Source organism: Pinus tabuliformis, chromosome 8, assembly GCF_031772625.1.
Source record: "Pinus tabuliformis cultivar Carrire ecotype Pingquan chromosome 8, CPIR1, whole genome shotgun sequence".
In the NCBI taxonomy this organism is placed as follows: Eukaryota; Viridiplantae; Streptophyta; class Pinopsida; order Pinales; family Pinaceae; genus Pinus; species Pinus tabuliformis.
Genome location: NC_142294.1, coordinates 910,864,718 through 910,884,515, shown reverse-complemented (window position 1 = coordinate 910,884,515; position 19,798 = coordinate 910,864,718).

Genomic DNA, 19,798 nt, shown 5'->3' with positions numbered 1-19,798 from the left:
TCGATCATGTTCTTAATTTACCTTATTTCTTACACAAGAGTTTACCCAAAATAGCGAAAACCTATCAGTCTAACCATAAAAACCCAGATAGATCACTCTTCCACCATGGTATTATATGTGTCTTGGTTAAACACCATTTTACTAAAGTCGACTAGTAGTGGGAAAGTTTTCTTTTGCAAGATGGTTTTCAAGAAACCCTAAAATCGGGTCAGCATGATGTCACACTAGAGATTTGACTTAACTCTCCCTCTCTGGTTTCAGCTTCACCTGATGCTTGTGTTAATGATGCGAATATCTCTATGCACTATGGTCGTGGACCACAATTTGATTTTTCTAGTGATGACAGGGATGGAAGCCCTAAAGCTCCGCTAGTTCGTATTACTAGGAGTAGTGTAAAAGACACTCTATATCACCATACTAAATTGAAACCAGAATCTAAGAAACAAGTAAAAAATTTAAAGAAGTTGGATATTGACCTTCACACAAAACCTACATGCCAAGAAACAAAGGGCCAGTATGGAGAAAATATCAATTCTAAAGTCAAAGCTAAACAAATAGAGAGAAAAATATCTAGGCTGAGGCGAAATAGGCAAACAAATCTCCTAGCTAAAGAGATTTTCGTTGATCTCGAAGCAAATACAGAGCCTATGTCCAAAAATACCAAACCTGAGACTTGAGAAAGCTTAAGTTTTCCCGATAATGAAAACAATGCACCTGATGTTGGCAATGGTCCTGGAAAAGCTGCTTGTTCTAATGAAACTTTGTTAAATATGAACTGACATCAACAATATTTGATGATAGTTCTCGTCTAGAATGACAAATAAGTCAACTTTTTCTAGGAAAATAATCAGCCAAGGTCATCAAAACTATCTACGGAAAAACTAAAGCAACAAGAATCTTCCAATTCAGAAGGAAATCACAGACTTCTAATATACACATTATTGTAAAATGATCATGGGTCAAAGTAATAATTTCACCAGATCTTGATAATCCAAGTGATTCTAAATAAAGGGTTTTGTTGTTATCTATGTTCTAGCCTTTTGGGATATCAAGGTATGTTATTGTTATGACTTTTATTGTTAATATTAAAAGGGCATTACAAAATCAAAGATTATGTAACAACCCTCTTTCTTGATTATGATGAATAGTAATCTTGCTTTCTAAATTTGTAACAGGTCTCCATGTTGGTTGAAACATTGCTCTCACATTTCTTGGAATGAATCGCTTTGGATAACCTCCAACTGTTGCAAATACTGGCAAATAATTCTGGTTAGTTATCTTTTTTATTTTCTTTTATTCGTTGTGATATGACCAACAGGCCAAACAAACAATGTTTATTATTTTGTAAAAATACAGTTTCAATTTTAAGTTTATTTTTAGATATGGTTAGTAAAAGTACTCATATATAAACCTTCGGTTTTGAAAGATCAAGGGATGTATCTATAGTATGATATAGGGAAACTCTGGAGAAAAGAAATGTTTATTTTAAATTGTATGTGACCGTGGAATATTTTTGATTACACTCTGGGTTTTAAGGCTTGATTTTATTCAGTTAATTACTTATCACGTCTTCCATTGTTCCATAATCACTGGTATTTATTGTCTTTTGTCTTCTATGTAATTTGATTTCTCATAATAAAACATGTGATAGTTATTGTTTGTGTGATTTTATTCCATGAATGATTAGAAATTTATTGCATTTGTTTTCTTGCTTACGTTGATTCAATTTGTATAAGTTCTTATACAATCAATTTTGCTCTCTAGTGATTTGTATCCTAAGATCGATAGTTGATTTGGACAAATAACTGGTCTAGGTTCATGTGGTTTTATTCCAGTATTTTAAAACTTACATAGTTTCACTTTCCTTATATTAATTGAATTAGTTTGTTGTAACTATTTCTAAGTTTATACATTCATCTTGATTATTTTCTTATTGATTTGATTCATAAACAAGTAATTGGATGAATATTTATTTTATGAGATTGTTACAATAACCCTATATATCTCGCGTGAGTAATAGAATGTAGATTGCATTAGTTAGACTCTTTCGCATTAATTATTGATACTAATCATAAGAATATATACAATTTTATTTGCATTCATTCAAAAGATAAGAGGCTTGCATTTTAGCAGTTGTCTGTCTTTTCTTTCGCATTAAAGATTTATTATTATTATTATTATTTATAATTTCATATATAAATTAAAATTGGGAACTATATTTTTATTGTCTCTGTTGATAATTATATTACAATTCTTTTTTGTACCAGTTACATCTTGTTCTGGTCTTTACTCTTAACGATATATTGCATAACATTCTAACTGGTGGAATTATTGACCTCAATCTATCTACATCTGAGATACATGCTGGTGAGTCCAACCAACTTACTATGTTTGGACGCTTTGGCTCTCCTCCCTCCCCACCTAGCTCACCCTTTTCCTCAAGAGACTTTTGTAGTGAAGAAGTCTCTTCTATGTCATCTTAATCTAAAGGATCTCCAAGGATGACAAATAGTCAAGGTAACCCTAGAAATAATAAATGTAATCAACAAAACAATAATGCATCCCCTTGGGTTGATCATGATGTCGTTGTTGTGCCTGGTATACATCATCATTTGCTAAGGAACGCTCACAAGTTTCTCCCCAAATTTGACCCCGATTCAAAACAACCAACTGAGGATCACATCAAAGAATTTATGTTAGCCATTAGACAAAATAATGTTCAACATGAAGATGTAGTATGTAGATTGTTCCCTTATACATTTGAGGGGAAGGCCATTACATGATACTTCACTTAACATCCCCAAAGTATCATTTCATGGGAACAATTTCAAGCTGTGTTTCTGGAGAAATTTGGAGACGATAAATCACCAAATGTGTTGGTCAAAAAATTATCAAATATGAAAATTATCAAATAAAGAGAAGGTAAAAGATTTTAATGTTAAATTTCTTTCGTTAAAAACTAAAATTCCAGTTGAATCTATGCTTGTTCATAATTTGATTGTTGCTTACTATGTTAAAGCTTTACCTCACAATATAACCATGTGGGTGAAGAAATCCCATAAAGCTAATTTACAGGCAGCCTTTGAGGAAGGCATCTTGTTTGTAAAAAAAGACATTCTTAGTCTATAGCCGAATTATGATAAACAAGATGATGCAACTTCTTCTTCTGGTAGGAAATCTGAAACATCAAAACAACACTCCAAAAAGAATGTGTCTTCTCCTTTTGATTTGGAAAGCCTCCAAAAGGTCCTTAATAAATTTTGAAATCTAGAAAACAATTCAGCAAAAAGTTTTTCAAAGATATTAAACTTTAGAAACTGCTATAGGAATTCTTTCCAGAATAAGTTTGTCCCTCCAAATGAAGGACTTACTACTAAATGTTTACTTGATACTATTCAAGAAATCATGGTTGGAACTGCCTATGATGAAAATAATGCAAAGGAGTCCAAAATTAATACTGAAGAAGAAGATGATCAACCACCATCTTTTATAGGCTATTTTTTAGACATGTTGTTTGAGGAATACCCTAATCTAATTTTTTCCAATCAACACTAGTATAATACACGTAGTAAAAATACATTTGATAAATACGATCCTCTTCTTGATGATAAAGCCAAAAGCACTAAAAAATGACCAACAAATGTGCAAAAAAAATGTTATTATAAACTTAGAATATGACCCCATTAAAGACCTGAAAAAACAAAAGGCTACCATTTCATTGTTTGAACTGCTGAAAATTCCTTTAATTCAATAGAAATTTCAACAACACTTCACTGAAAATTCTGCAAAAAAATAAAGTTGTTTCACACAAATATATAACTAGTTTTGAAAGACCTCCATATGATCATGTGCAAATTTTGAAACTTCTGTTAGAAAACCTTTGTACACTAAAAATAAAAACACACCCATTATTGCTTACTTTTGAAATATTTAATGACAATGTACACAATTGTGTAATAGATTCATGGGCCTCCTCGAATGTTATGCCACTTACTGTATGCAAGAAGTTAACTGCCAAAATGCAGCTTTTCGAAGAAAAGATTATTCAACTCGATGGAACAAATGTGAAGGTAGTAGGAGAGATTATTGACGTACTTATTATATTTTCATCACATCACAGGGTTCACCAGACTAGTGACATAGTTATCGCAAACATTCCTGAAGCATATGGTTTACTTTTTAGTTTGAGCTAGATGAAACAATTAAAGGGTTACATGTCCATGGATTTATCAAATTTATGGTTATCTTGGAAAGGAGAAATAACCAAGATTAGAATTAATAGAGAGAAGTATATGCATCACATTGTAACTGACATTGATGGTCCTAACGATCCGGTAATGTTTATTGATTATGTAAGTATTGATTGATTCTTTGGTAATTTTGCTACCAATCTTTCTCCTTTTTCAGATAGTGAACAACAATTGGAATTGTCCACTATCAATGAGTTATTAACAATAGATTAAAAAAATGATTGAAGTTAATCCTAATCCTAAATTTGAATTATGGTCTTTGTATTTTGATGGGCCAAAAATACAATCTTCATTACTTGTAGGTTAGAGTTTGAGTGCACTAACAATGTTGCAGAGTACGAGGCACTCATATAAGAACTAAAAAAGGCTTTAGATCTTGGAATTCAATGTCTAAAAGTATATGGTGATTATGAAATAATCATCAATAGGCAAAAAATACCTTCATTGACTTTCATCTCATTTGAAAAATTATCAAGTAGAGGTATGGGACTTGATTTCAATTTTTTTATGTTCAATATTGTTTCTATACCTAGATATTTAAATCAAGAAGCTGATATGTGAGGAAATGTGGCATCTAGATTAATTCTAGTTGAGGTATTTGAGCCTAATTTTTTTTTGTTTTTTTTTTGTTGAGTTATTATTTAGATAATTGATACCTGATAATGTTACTAGTTGGTGGGTCTTCGATCATGACCAACAGATACTTGAGTTCCTCGATTCAGAAGACAATTTTCATGATACTCTGATCGACGAGTCGACTCACGAGGAGAGCCTTCATGACTTTTCTCAAATTCCAAGTCAACAGTCAGTGGAAGATTCAACATATCTGTTAAATTTTATCCCTCAACTTCTTATTAGCCTTGAATAATTTTATGATTTACAATGCAGATTTAATAAGATTGTTAATTGTAAAACCAATAGTTTAACCATGCAATATGAGGTCATTAATTTGGGAACCAAGGATAAACCTAAAAACATCATTTTTGGAATTAATTGCACCCCTCAAGAAAAGGTGGATTTCATACATTTATTTATATTCTTTAAAGACATATTCACCTAGGAATATGGGGACCTTAAGACCTTTTATCCCAATACTATACAACATACAATTCCCATTAAACCTCATACTAAGCCTTTTCAACAAAAGTTGAGAAAAATCCATCCCAACTTGGAATCGACTGTCAAGAGTGAGTTGAACAAACTCTTAGAAGCTAAGATAATCTTCCCTGTCCGGCATACCTAGCGGGTCACAAATTTATTTCCAGTGAGAAAGAAAAACAAAGACATTCGTCTCTATTTTGACTTCAGAAATCTAAATAAAACCTTTAATAAAGATAGCTATCTAGTACCTCCCATGGAGAAAATACTGCAACTAGTTTCGGTTATGAGATTTTGTCCCTCTTGGATGGTTTCTCAGGCTATAACCAGATTATGGTGGCTCCCTCTGACCAACTATAAACAACTTTAGAACTCCATGAGGAACATTTTCCTACAAAAATATTCCCTTTGGCCTGATTAATACTGGGGCAACTTTTCAACGAGAAATGGATATCTCTTTTCGAGGGTTAATTAATGAATCTATGGTAATTTACTTAGATTATGTTACCATTTATTCAAAACACAAATATGATCATCTTTCCCATCTTAGAGCAATGTTTGAGCGTTATAGAAAATTTGGCATTTCATTAAACCCTAAAAAGTTTATTTTTGCGGTCATAGAGGGAAAATTGCTAGGTTGTATCGTATCAAAAGAAGATATTATGATTGACCCTGAAAGGACACAAGCCATTCGTAGTTTGTTGCCTCCTTCACGATATTTTAAGGAAAAATGTTGTTTTTAAGTGGTTTGATCCATAAAAACAGTCTTTTCATACCATTAAACAAGTTGTTTATGAAGCCCCTATATTGATGAGCCCCGAATTTTCTAAGGACTTTTTACCATACACCTTTGCTTCTGATTCCACTTACGATGTTGTTCTTACCTAGAAAATAGAACCTGTAACCACCTCCTCCCACATTTACCCACTTTCACTAGTTTCCCACATTTTCCCACAAAACTTAAACCATGACTTGACCTGACCTCTCCCAAACCAGACTGACATTCTGTTAAACACATGGTGAGCATGCAACCTAGAGGTCATGAATGCATATTTGAACATAAGGATCTGAGAAATTATATGAGGTTTAACAAGAAGGATTTATTCCTTCTCACAATAGCTTTCATAACACCAATTAGATCATGCATTCATTAACTAGACATTCTTTGAATGAAATGTGATAAGAGCCATACTGTTATGAAACCAGCTCAAGAAAAGATAGAAAAGATAGATCAACGCCTTAGAATTCAGCCTCTTCGAGGGGGCAACCTCCTTTACATTACATAAATGAACATTTCTTGGATGATTCAAATGACAAAACCTCCTTTCTATATATAGGAGTCTAAGGAGTCACAATATAATCCAGCCGACCTAACAATAATAATATAAAGCCACAAAAATAACAATAGAGGGATTCTATGGGGCACAGAAATAACAATATGGGGGTAATAGGGGCACAACAATATAAATAAGGGGTATAACTACAATAGTAATGGGGTAATCACTAGTATTATAGGGACCCAACATGCCCCTCTCCTTCAAAAAAGTGTTGTCCTCAACGCTTGAGTAGTTCTGGATACTTCTGCATAAAATTCTCATCCTCCCATGTGGAATCTTCAGCGGATAAGTTCTTCCACTTGATAAGATACTCTGAAATTGATCGATTTCGTAGCTGTCGAGTTCTTGTTTCTGTGACTGCTTCCGGTTCCAATATAATTTTTCCTTCCTCGTCAAGTTCTGGCAATATTGTTTGAACTGGGAGCTTGTCGCCTATAACCTTCTTTAAACATGAAACATGGAAAACTTGGTGCAATCGAGAAGCTGCAGGAAGCTCCAATTTGTATGCCATAGTACCAATCTTTTGCAACACCTTGTACGGACCATAATACTTTGGTGATAATTTATTATCCTTCTTAGCTTGCTTTAGGGACATTTGCTTATATGGTTGTAGTCGTAGGAATACCCAATCACCTACATCAAAACTTCTTTCACTGCGATGTTGATCTGCCTGTTGTTTCATTCTATTTTGTGCCAACACGAGGTTATCCTTTAAGAGTTGGAGGACTTGTTGTTGATGTTCGATGTGATGTTCCACTGCCTGAACCTTAGAATTTTCTCTTAAATATGATGTGATGGATGGTGGTTGATACCCATAAAGTGCCATAAATGGGGTCATTTTTGTTGCTGTATGGAAGGAAGTGTTATACCACCATTCAGCCAGAGGCAACCATTTGACCCATTGTGTCTGTTTATCAGATACAAAGCAACGAAGATATCCTTCCAAACATTTGTTTACTATCTCAGTTTTCCCATCAGATTGAGGATGATAAGATGAGCTATGAGCTAACTGAGTACCAAGACAAGAAAATAATTCTGTCCAAAAATTTCCAGTGAAAATGGGATCTCTGTCACTTACAATAATCTTTGGGTTTCCATGTAGCTTTTGAATTGTTTCCATAAATGCAGTAGAAACTGTACTGGCTTTAAATGGATGTGATAATGCACAAAAGTGTGCATACTTGGTAAGTCTGTCAACTACCACCATGATGACACTCTTTCCCTCAGACTTGGGTAAACCTGTGATAAAATCCATTGAAACCTCCTCCCAACGTTGGCTTGGAATGGATAAAGGTTGTAATAGACCCGGTGTCTTAATTGTTTCAACTTTATTTTGTTGGCAAACCAAACATTCTGCCACAAACTTTTGAATATCTGATTTAAGGCCATCCCAAAAAAATTCCTTCTTAACCCTGTGGTAAGTTTTTAAAAATCCTGAGTGCCCTCCTAAGGGAGAAGTGTGCAATTCCATAAGAATCTTTTGTTTTAGCTGGGAATTCTTACAGAGGTATAAGCGATCTTTGTACCATAACGAATCATTTTGCCAGCTAAATGTATCAGACGTACTGGAATCTTGTTGTAGCTTTCGAATAAGTGCCCACACTTCTTCGTCATTCTTCCATTCCTCCCTTGCTTCGTTTATCCAATCTGGTTGGATAATAGAAATGGCGCACAACAATGCTTCCACATCCTCATCCTTTCTTGAGAGTGCATCTGCCACCACATTTTGCTTCCCTTTTTTGTAGATGATTTCAAAGTCATAACCCAACATCTTTGTGACCCACTTTTGTTGCTCTTCAGAGGATAATCTTTGTTCTAAAAAGTATTTAAGGCTATCATGATCCGTTTTTACCTTGAAGTGTCTTCCCATTAGGTAGGGTCGCCATTTCTTAAGTGCATGGAGTATTGCCAACATTTCCTTCTCATAAATAGCTTTGCTTAAAAACTTTCCCTTGATTGGACGACTTTCAAAAGCAATGGGTCTTTCATCTTGCATTAGAACAACACCAATTCCATTTCCTGAAGCATCACATTCCACAATAAAGGTTTTTGTGAAGTCCGGTGTAGCTAAGACCGGTGCTTGGCACATTGCCTCTTTAAGATGTTCAAAGGCCTTTGTTGCTTCCGAAGTCCATGAAAATGCATCTTTCTTCAATAATGTTGTTAGAGGTGCTGCTATTCTCCCATAATTCTTAACAAACTTGCGATAATACCCTGTCAACCCAAGAAATCCTCGCAGATGCTTTATGGATGTGGGGATTTTCCATTCCTTAATGGCTTTAATTTTGCTAGGGTCTACCTTAACTCCTTCATGAGATACAATATGACCCAAATATTCCACCTCCTGGACTCCAAAGAAACATTTGGATCTTTTTGCATATAATTGTTTCTCCTCCAATAGTTGTAGCACCCTGTCAACATGTTCAACATGATCCTTCCAAGACTTGCTGTAGATTAGTATATCATCAAAAAATACTAACACAAATTTTCTAAGGAATGGTTTGAAAATTGAATTCATCAAACCTTGAAATGTTGAAGGTGCATTGGTAAGGCCAAAAGGCATGACCAAAAATTCATAATGACCCTCATGAGTTCTAAATGCCGTTTTTGGAATGTCTTCAATCTTCATTCTGATTTGATGATATCCCGAACGAAGATCCAACTTGGTGAAGTAAATTGATCCATGCAATTCATCCAGTAATTCATCAATGACAGGAATGGGGAACTTATCTTTAATAGTGAGCTTGTTGAGCTCCCTATAATCTGGACACATGCGCCATGATCCATCCTTCTTGTGCACCAATACTACTGGAGCAGAGAAAGAACTTTGACTCGGTTGAATTATACCAGCCTCTAGCATTTCTGCAACCATACGTTCAATTTCACTTTTTTGGACATAGGGATATCTGTACGGCCTGATGTTTGGAGGAACACTTCCTGGAATCAGATGAATAGCATGATCATGATCACGCATAGGTGGGAGACCTTTGGGAGTCTCAAATACCTTGGAATGATTGTCCAGGACTTTTTGGAGATCTGGAGAAATAGATGATTCCGATGTGGAAACATCTAGCGAACATAATTGTGCAATTACACCTCTTTGCTCCTTTTTTAGAAGCTTTGTCATACCATTAGAGCTGATTATCTTTCCTGGTTTCCCTGCAATACCCCTTAATTCAACTTCCTTTCCTTCCGTAGAAAATTTGATGAAAAGTTCTTGAAAATTAAAAGCTATTGTACCCAAGGATTGTAGCCATTGGACTCCTAGTACAACATCAACACCTCCCATTGGAATGGAAAGCATTGGGCTAGTCAATACATATTCTCCCATGGATAGCTTGATATTATGGCACTTTCCAGAGCAATTTATTGTTCCTCCATTTGCAATCATCACTTGACACTCTGGTGCTGGATATAGGAAGCAATTCAATTCTTTTGCTACCCTACAATGAATAAAATTGTGGGTGCTTCCTGAATCAATCAACACTATTACCTTTTTCTTCTTGATTTGTCCTTCTATCTTGATGGTTTGAGGAGTGGTAATTCCCGCCAATGCATTACAAGATATGGTCGGATTTATTTGTTCTTCATCTAGGCTTTGTTCCTGGAGTATATCCTCTTCTTTTGACCTTTCTTGCTCCTTTTCTTCTTCCTCTTCACAATCTATGTAGAATAATTTCTTCTCAGCACACTTATGACCTTTAGTGTATTTGCTATCACAACTGTAACAAAGCCCTTTTGCTCTTTTTTCTTCCAATTGTTGTGGTGTCAACCTTATAGGTTGTGGAAGACTAGGGGCAACAACACTTCCGTCTTTATAGTTGTGAGTGGTATGCTTCCTGGTTGCCATAATTTTGCTTTCCATTTTTCTTGCTAACCTGAATGCCTTCTCTAATGAATCAGGTTCCCAAAGGCGAACATCATGTTGGATATTATCCTTTAAAGACCCTATGAACACATCAATCCTATGCTCCTCTGGAATATCTTTTACCCTTATGTTCAATTTTTGGAACTCCTCAATGTGCTCCATTATTGAACCCTTTTGTTTGAGACTTATCAATTGGCTAAAAAAAGTGTTGCTTTTTGTATCCTCATAATGTGCTATCAATTCTTCCGTAAAAATTTCCCAAGTGATAAATTGTTTACGAGAACAAAGCCATTGATACCATACAAACTGATTTGGTTCCAAATATACAGTTGCCATACGTACCTTTTGTGTGTTTTGCACATTATTGAGATCGAAGAATTGCTCCATCTGTAATATCCATGTGGCGGGATCCTTGCCATCAAACTTCCTCATATCGATTTTTGGAATATGGTGGGTCTTCGATCCAACATTAGAGTCTATGGAATCATGATTAACATTTCTTTGGTTCACATCATGAGTTTCCTTTACAACCTTTCCACCATTAGTATGTATTTCATGTAGAAAATTTGTCAAATCTGTCTTCAAATCTGCCATGTCTGCCTTCAAATCTGTCTTCAAATCATCCATCTTAGCTTCCATGCACTTTATCTTAGATTCCACACCATTTATCTTAGCTTCTGTTAGCTTTTGTGAGTGTGACATTTGTTGCACTTGTTCTTGTAATTTTGATATATCATGTAGCATTTCTTCCTCTTCTTCATGAGTCATGCTAGAGCTTTCAGGTTCCTTACTAGGTGTTTGCATTTTCTTTCCTCGGGGCATCAGTTACCGATAATAATTCTTTACTATGCCCTTTGAATTCATTCAAACCAAGCTTACGCAAAAAAAAAAAAAAAAAACTACACACCTTTTTTCACTTTGTAGAAGCCTGATATTGAATCTGATGTATCTCTGTAATTTTGGATCATCAAGTTCTGAAATTTCAACCTGTGGTAGCCTTCTGCATCCTCTTTCCAATTCCACAAGTCTGACCGAAATTGGTTTCTCCAAGGAAGAGTTATGCGAAATCTCCCACAGTGACTTGATTATTGACTAGTTCAGTAGAGCAAACTTGTACGACATACCACGAGTCATTGTTTCAACCTATGGATCTGAAAAATGCCTGCAAGAAACTACAGTCCATCCTCTTTCTGTACCTTCTTACGAAATTTCAATCCGATCCCCAGAGAGAAAGTTATGATGATTTTCCCCAAGTCACCTGTTTTGAATGTAATTCAGGAGTCTGCAAAAAGACCAACTTCCTCAAATCATATCTCCGCAAATATCACGCGAAAAGCTCTGAAATTTGGACCCAAGGTTCAACACGATTTATTCTCAAATGGGTTTTTTTTGCGACTTCTGAAACGTCAAAGGAAAAAAGTTATAGCGAAAATTCCACGATGACCTGTTTGGAGCAACGAAACCCTAGAATCCAAAGCTCTGATACCAAATGTTATGAAACCAGCTCAAGAAAAGATAGAAAAGATAGATCAACACCTTAGAATTCAGCCTCTTCGAGGGGGCAACCTCCTTTACATTACATAAATGAACAATTCTTGGATGATTCAAATGACAAAACCTCCTTTCTATATATAGAAGTCTAAGGAGTCACAATATAATCCAGCCGACCTAACAATAATAATATAAAGCCACAAAAATAACAATAGAGGGATTCTATGGGGCACAGAAATAACAATATGGGGGTAATAGGGGCACAACAATATAAATAAGGGGTATAACTACAATAGTAATGGGGTAATCACTAGTATTATAGGGACCCAACACATACTTAGCTCTGTCATATAACCAACATATAACCATATAGATAACAACGATAAAACAACCATTAAAGCCACATAATAACAAGTACATTTGCTTATCAAAGACAAGAGAAAATTATCTCTTATTAACCATATGAAAAATCCAACCAAGTTAGGTACTTCCACGTACCATTCGACCATAGATTGAGTTGAACCAAATCTTTGTTTTAGAAAATCACCACCGTGCAATATTCCAAGCATGAATGTGGGATCTCATGATATAAACCAATACATAAACAACCAAGGGAATCTAGAGGTTAAACCACCTCCAGCCTCACCATACCCTAATCTCACCTAAAGAGGTCTCGAGATCACAAAACCAACCGAGGTTGGATGCCTCTGAATTCCTTCGCTATCCCTTGAGGAATTTTCTAGTCTCCACCCACTTGTTGAGGGCTTCTTTGAGAAAACCATCTCCACCCCTAGCCCTAGGGATTTTCCTGAGACCACCTCACCCAGAAACAAAACCTTCTGGCAATCCATAGCTCAACCAAGAAATAATCGCATCACACCATGTCTATCCGGAAATGGCAAGGCAAGGCTAAAAACCACTATCAGAACCCGGAAAAATTCATGCCACCGACAACAATGAAACCAAATACACACATGAACATACCATGCATGCCAAAAACAACTAGGAAATCATACATGCAACCTGTTACCTGCAAGTATTCCTACTGAAGCTACTTGATCCAACCTTTCCCCAATTGATCCTTGCTTTCCTTTGCTTTCCTTGTCCTTTGTTGTCCTTCCTTTGCTTGATTACTTTCCTTCTCCTCTTGGTGCTCTTCTCCTCAAAACCAATTCTGAAAATGAACTGAAAAAAGGACACCAATTGATGCTCTGATGTCCTTTTATCATTGATGCCTCTAATTTCCTCCCCACATGCAACCTGTGACCTTTCACCTCCCTTTTCTCCTATTTTCCTTTATTTTCATAAAATAAATGCCAATAATGCCTTTTTCCTTTTCAAAGCCTTTGTTATTGCGTTTTCAAATTTCCCTTATCCATATTAAACCAAATGAACACCCACACTAGGATGTTTTGCCCAACATTAAACTTGGGATAAGTGTCCCTTGACCTTGGTGTTATTTTTCCTTTGTTAACTTTTATTATAAAATGAGATACTAAAATTCCCATTGCGTTTATAAGTTTTGCGTTTAAGGGAGCTGAATTGAATTACCTAGTGGTATATAAATAGGTCTTTGTAGTCTTTAAGGTTGTAAAACATTTTAGATTTTACTTTCTTAAATCCAAAACAAAGGTAATAATTTCTTATGCCACAGTAAGGAATTTACTTGTATAAAAAGAATTGGGAGAGAAAAGGGCCCATTGAATGAAAAATCTCTATGGATATGGCTTGGAGGTTAAACTGACCCAAATAATGAAAGGCCAAGGTATTTGCAATCTTGTTGTTGGATCCGTTAACCTGCCTAATCATGATCTTTCTTCTAACAATGACATATCTACGCTGCATAATGAAGCTTTTTGTCTTCCCGATGATCCTAATTCTTGGTATACTGACATTAAGTTTTATTTGGTTGTGATAATGGAGAAATGCCAATGATAAGTTTTTCAAATCCAATTCCAACTAAACCATATTTCCTGTGTAGAGTGTCACAACACCATCACATCTTGATCCCAAGAAGAAAGGTCATTGAGGTTGAAATCTACCCCTTATCAGTTGATTAATAATGTTATATTTCGAAAGAATTATGATGGTGTATTACTTCGTTGTATAGAACAAGGTGATTCCCAACAAGTACTCCAGAAAATCCATTCAAGTCCTACTGATGGTCACTTTAATGGAGATACCACTGCTTACAAAGTGCTTACACTACAAGGAAAATACCTTCTAGCGGAAGTTTTTGCGAAAGCCCCTCTAAAAATAGCCCAAAAATCTATTTGTAGTAGAGGTGGGCAGGCAGATGGTTTTTTGATGGTGCATCTATAATATACAAATGCACCGGTGCCAAATAGAAAATGGAGCACTGTGGTAGATTCACTTTAATTTACCTGCAAAAAGAAAAAGAAAAAAGAAAAAACTGGTGCACTAAATAAAAAAAGAGCATCAGTGTGTATACTACTCGATACCATTAGAAAAGGGTTAAATTTACAAAAATGTCAGTTTAAAAATTCATTTTTCCTAGTCTTGTGCTATTCAATGATGACGACCCGATGCTAAACCAATACTATAATGACTCGGTGCGTGCACAGTATACCACACATCGATGCTTGAATAATCAATAACACCATAAGAAGGTTAAATTTTAAAAAAATTTAGTGTTATATGCAACCGTAACACTAGTTGCCTTCTTGTAGTAAAACGCCCCAATGCATACTTAGAAGGAGCACTGCTATAGCTTTAATTTTGAAAAAATACAATGTTATATTCTCACAAAGCACCAATGTTGTTCATGTATTAAAACGCCTCGGTGTGTCTTCTAAAGAGCACTGCGATTTGGTTTTTAATTTAAAAAAAATGCGGTGCTATAGTCCAACAAAGCACTAGTGTAGTACATGCATTAGAACACCTCGGGGTGTTTTAACAAAAACACCACTATAGGTTTTTTACTTAAAAAAAAACAATGCTCTTTTATATCTGATGCATTGGTGCAGTTATAATAACACACAGGAAGAGGATTAAATTAAAAAAAACCTCCCAATTGTAAATTTCATTTTTACCATCTAAAAGGTTGTAGAGATCTAAAGCACCAGTGTCACTTTTGCCTCATGCGAGCGACCTAACTCCGGTGCTTCTCTTGCTCATCATGCTCAATGCGTGAGTTTCCAATTTTCTCAAACAGTGATGAAATTTGCTTTTCTCAATTACGTGTCAACAATGCCTCCCCAATGAGCAAATGTCCAGGTAATGTCTGTGTTTCTATCGAATTTAATTTTTTAGCAGATTAGAATTGAAAATTAGCTAAAAAATCCCACTATTTTTGAAAGAAAAAAAATCCCGTGCAATGCGCTCAACAACTTTGGCTCGCACATATAGCAATGCCCCTTGTAATTTTATAGGGTGCATCATCATTAGGTGCGTGAACCTAACACACCACCATTTTTGCAGTGCGTTTTGAAAATGAAAATGCACTGAAAAATGCTATAAATTGTATGTCGGTGCGTACATTTTTAGGTTACGCATGGTGTGTTTATATTTACCAAACAGATCGCAAAAATAATATTAGAAAATATAGCTCAGTACGTTAGGTAAGAAAAACGTTTCAAACCGGTGAAAAAAGGTCATACATGCACATCGGTGCAATAGTTCAATAGTTTAAAACTTATGCAATAATTCATAGAAAATTTCAATATTTATGTAGACTTCTAGTTGGCGATATGTAATTATCTCCAATTAACTAAAAATCATATAAAAGATCATACAAAAGACCTATTTTAAGAATATATAGCCACAAAATATTATAAGATGGATCTTGCCTCAAATTATTTAAGATATAGGAAACCAAGAGCCTAAGGCAATCACACCTTAGAGAGTGAATCAACGACATCTTTCATTTCCTTATATACATGAGGAAAATTATTTTTTGTGAATTGTTGAGAAATTATCTCGAGTTATTATGCCTATGTCTAAAGTGAAATTTCAAGTATGGATTACTCATCATTCATCTATTTAACAACCAATGATGAATCTACATAGACTTACATATTAAATACCCTAGTATAGAGCCAACTTCATTAGAGCTTAAAGAGATAAAATATCAACTCAGTTGTATGTACCTATACCCACATTAGCACTAAAATGAATATAAAATGATCCTAAAATAAGATTGCCCCACCAATACCATAAAAGGTTCAACCCCTTGTCGTGGTCCATTAATAAAATCCCAAGAGAGAAACTTATCCACAACTAATTTCCCAACCACTTTGACCATTAGAGCTTTCCTATGCTCTTAAAAAACAAACTAATGACACATATCTATGAAGATACCTAAAATTATTGTAAATTTATACTCTTAAATAAACATGTGTTCCAGGCCAACTAAATGTCCTATAAAATAATAAATGAAACAACTAAAAATTTCTCCAACTCCTACCTATAAAACAACTACCTTAGGCCGTACTCAATTACACCTCTTTGAAACATTAATAACACCGATATACCAAATAACATCCTTCCAAACTTTTAATGTGAAAGGGCACATACAAAACAATTGTGAAACTTTTTCATTCTCACTCCTAGATAAGTCACAACATGTAGGATCATGTTTACTGTTCTTTTGGAGTAGATCCCATATAGGGACCTTGTTCACAAGCACAAATTACGTGAGCATATGTGTCTTATTAGTCCCTTCTTCAGGCATGCCTGGGACTATAGTAATCAAAATGGAAAGGTTAATATTAGTTTCAGGTGCTTATTGTCACGAGTGTCACGAATGACCAAAGTTTTTAGGCTCTTCGATAGTGCAATATTTTTCACTATCTTATTTGGACTTTTCCCGAGGTGGGGGGCTATAACCATATGTTATATTCATTTCTTTCCTTCACATTTTGAAACTGGTAAACTCATACTAGCATTTCTTCTCAAACATTTACTGTTTAAGAGGCAAAACATATATATCTCATTTATGGTAACCCAATCGCTAGCATGTTGTTATAACGCAATCGCCAACGTGTTGTAACATAATGGCCAGTGTGTTGCAGGCATGTTAGCCGTCTCCATCTGTCACAACTACTAATACCCAACTTCAACATCTTTTCTACACGTGACAACGTCTTTTCTGCATGTTATGCATCTGCCACAGATATTAATCCCCTATTTGAAGCTTTGTTTGAAGCTTAGTTCAAAGCGGCTGCAACCCTCTATTGAGTCCAAACCCTCCATTGACTCACAAAACTACAACCTAATTCTGATCCCCTGTCACCTATTTGAAGCTCAGTTCAAAGCTAATACTTTCTCGAGTCAACAAGCATCCTCTAAACCTGGAGCAACAAGCGCTGCAAACAACTGGATGAAAATTTTCAAAAATTTTCAAAATGAGTTTGTTATACTATCTTTGTCCCCTCTAGTCCTCTCGAATATTGGAAAATGTATTAAACCACAGATCTAGAAGTTTCCTAGATTTACCTGATGGTTCTGCTTCAAATTTATTTTCGCAACTACAGGGGATGACAATCACAGGGGATGACAATGCTCATATACATTGAAACATTTGTACTGCATGCTTTCAAATTTATTTTTGCTGGGTAGAATAAAACTTTGGTGCTCGGGGTTCGACCTTTTGGATCTTTGAGAGGTCAAGGTTAGTGCATTATTCTTGACCTTGCTAACCAATGCCCTGATCTTTGTCTGTATGAGATTAAACTCTTCATCATGGTTGCAAGCAACCCTAGATGGAGTTTTGTCTGTTGTTTCTCCATCGTTATCTTCTTCCTCTTCATGTTGATGCTCTTCTTCTTCTTCTCCTTCTTTAGGTGGATAATCAGTAACTTCACCATTTTGGCGTTGCAAGGGATGAGAAGGGCTCCTTAGTTCTCCATTGATGTAGGCAGCTTCAGTTCTACTTTCATGGCAGCCCTTGTTAACATCCTCATTGTGGGCTTGCCTGACATGAGACCAACTTCATAGTTCTCTGTTCTATTCCATTTCGATGTCTTGGGCAACTTCATTTCTTCTTTCATGGCAACCCCATATTTTCTTCCAAACCTTATACAAGTTTGCCTCATGTGGGCTCCTGTAAGGAAATAATTCCTCTGTGATTTTTACATCCCTGAGCTGGGACTCAATGGTCCAAAACCTCGACCTCATGCGCCTCATCCTTTCATAGATCTGGCCACGGGATTCAGATTGAAGGGTTTCTTTGGCTCGCTCGTAGAACGCGGGCATATTAACTTGGCCTCCTGCAGAGGATGCGAGGAGCGCATTGGCCAAGCTGATTTCATCCTCGGTAGACAATTTCTTGGTCATATCTTTGGCAAACTCACTTGACATTTCCAGTCCATTCAATCTATGAGTCGCTTCCCTGAGGACCAAGGGATCTTTCATATATTTCTGGGCCAACAGCTCTTCGATATCAATCTGCGATTTGTTTCTGCTGGGTCCTGTTTTTCTTGAATTATTCTTCTTTTTACTCACCGACGGCTTGATCTCCAGCCTATCTCGACTCTGCTTGGGCCTTAACCTGTCTCTGGTCTTCTTCATGAATGAACTATGACACGAAGTCTTGTGCTCTGAGTCAGAAGATGCAGTAGAGAACTTGGTGGGCTGCGTGGAATTGGGTTTGGCATGAGATATTGCATCACCGTCGTGGGAGGAGGAAGGAAGAGAAGATGTTAGGTCCCCATAATAATAGTGTAGCCCCTTATTGTTATTGATGTCCCCATGTAGTCCCCATATTGTTATTTTTGTACCCCATAGAAGCCCACTATTTTTATTGTTGTGCCCTTACATTATTATTGTTACGTAGGCTCTGATTATATTGTGACCCCTTAGACTCCTATATATAGAAAGGAGGTTTTTTCATTTGAATCATCCAAGAATGGTTCATTTATGTAATGTAAAGGAGGTTTCCCCTTCAAAGAGGATAATTTCTAAGTCGTTGATCTATCTATTTGTGAGCTGGTTTCATAACATTTGGTATCAAAGCTTTGGATTCTAGGGTTTCGCTGCTTCAAACAGGACATCATGGAATTTTCGCTATAATTTTTTTTCTACAAATATTTAGAAGCTGAAATTAAAACCATGTGGAGCTGAAATATTTGTTCACTTCTTATACGAATTTCATATTTTGTGTCACTATATTTTTGAAGATATGATCCGAGGAAGTTCGGGTTTTTGTAGGCTCCAGAATTCCATCTCAAACAAGTGACCTAGGGAAAATCATCATAACTTTGTCTCCGTGCATAAAATTTGAATTTCGTAAGAAGTGATGGAAAGAGGACAAACTGTATTTTTTTTGGTATCATTTTAAGGGCTGAAGGTTGAAATAGTGAGATGTGGAACTCCGTACAAGTTCGATCTACTGAACCAGTCTATAATCAGGCCATCGTGGAAGATTGGGAATAGCTCTTTCTTGAAGAATCCAATATTGGTCTGACTTGTTGGGTTTGAAATAAGGCTCATAGATACACTACAATATTAAATTTCAGATCTTAGAGATTCACAATTATAAATATACAACAGTTGCAATATCTAGCTCCTAAAAAGCAAGAAAAAGGTGTATTTTTTAAATTTTGCATAACTTTTGTTTGAAAAATAAGGTTGAAGTGATTCAAAGGGAATAGTGAAGCATAGATATAATTGTTTTATTTCAAAATGCCTCAAAACAAAAAATGGACACACCTAGTAAGCTCTTCTATGACACATGAAGAAGAGGAAGAAATGCAACATGATAGATCAAAATTACGAGACCAAGTGCAACAAAT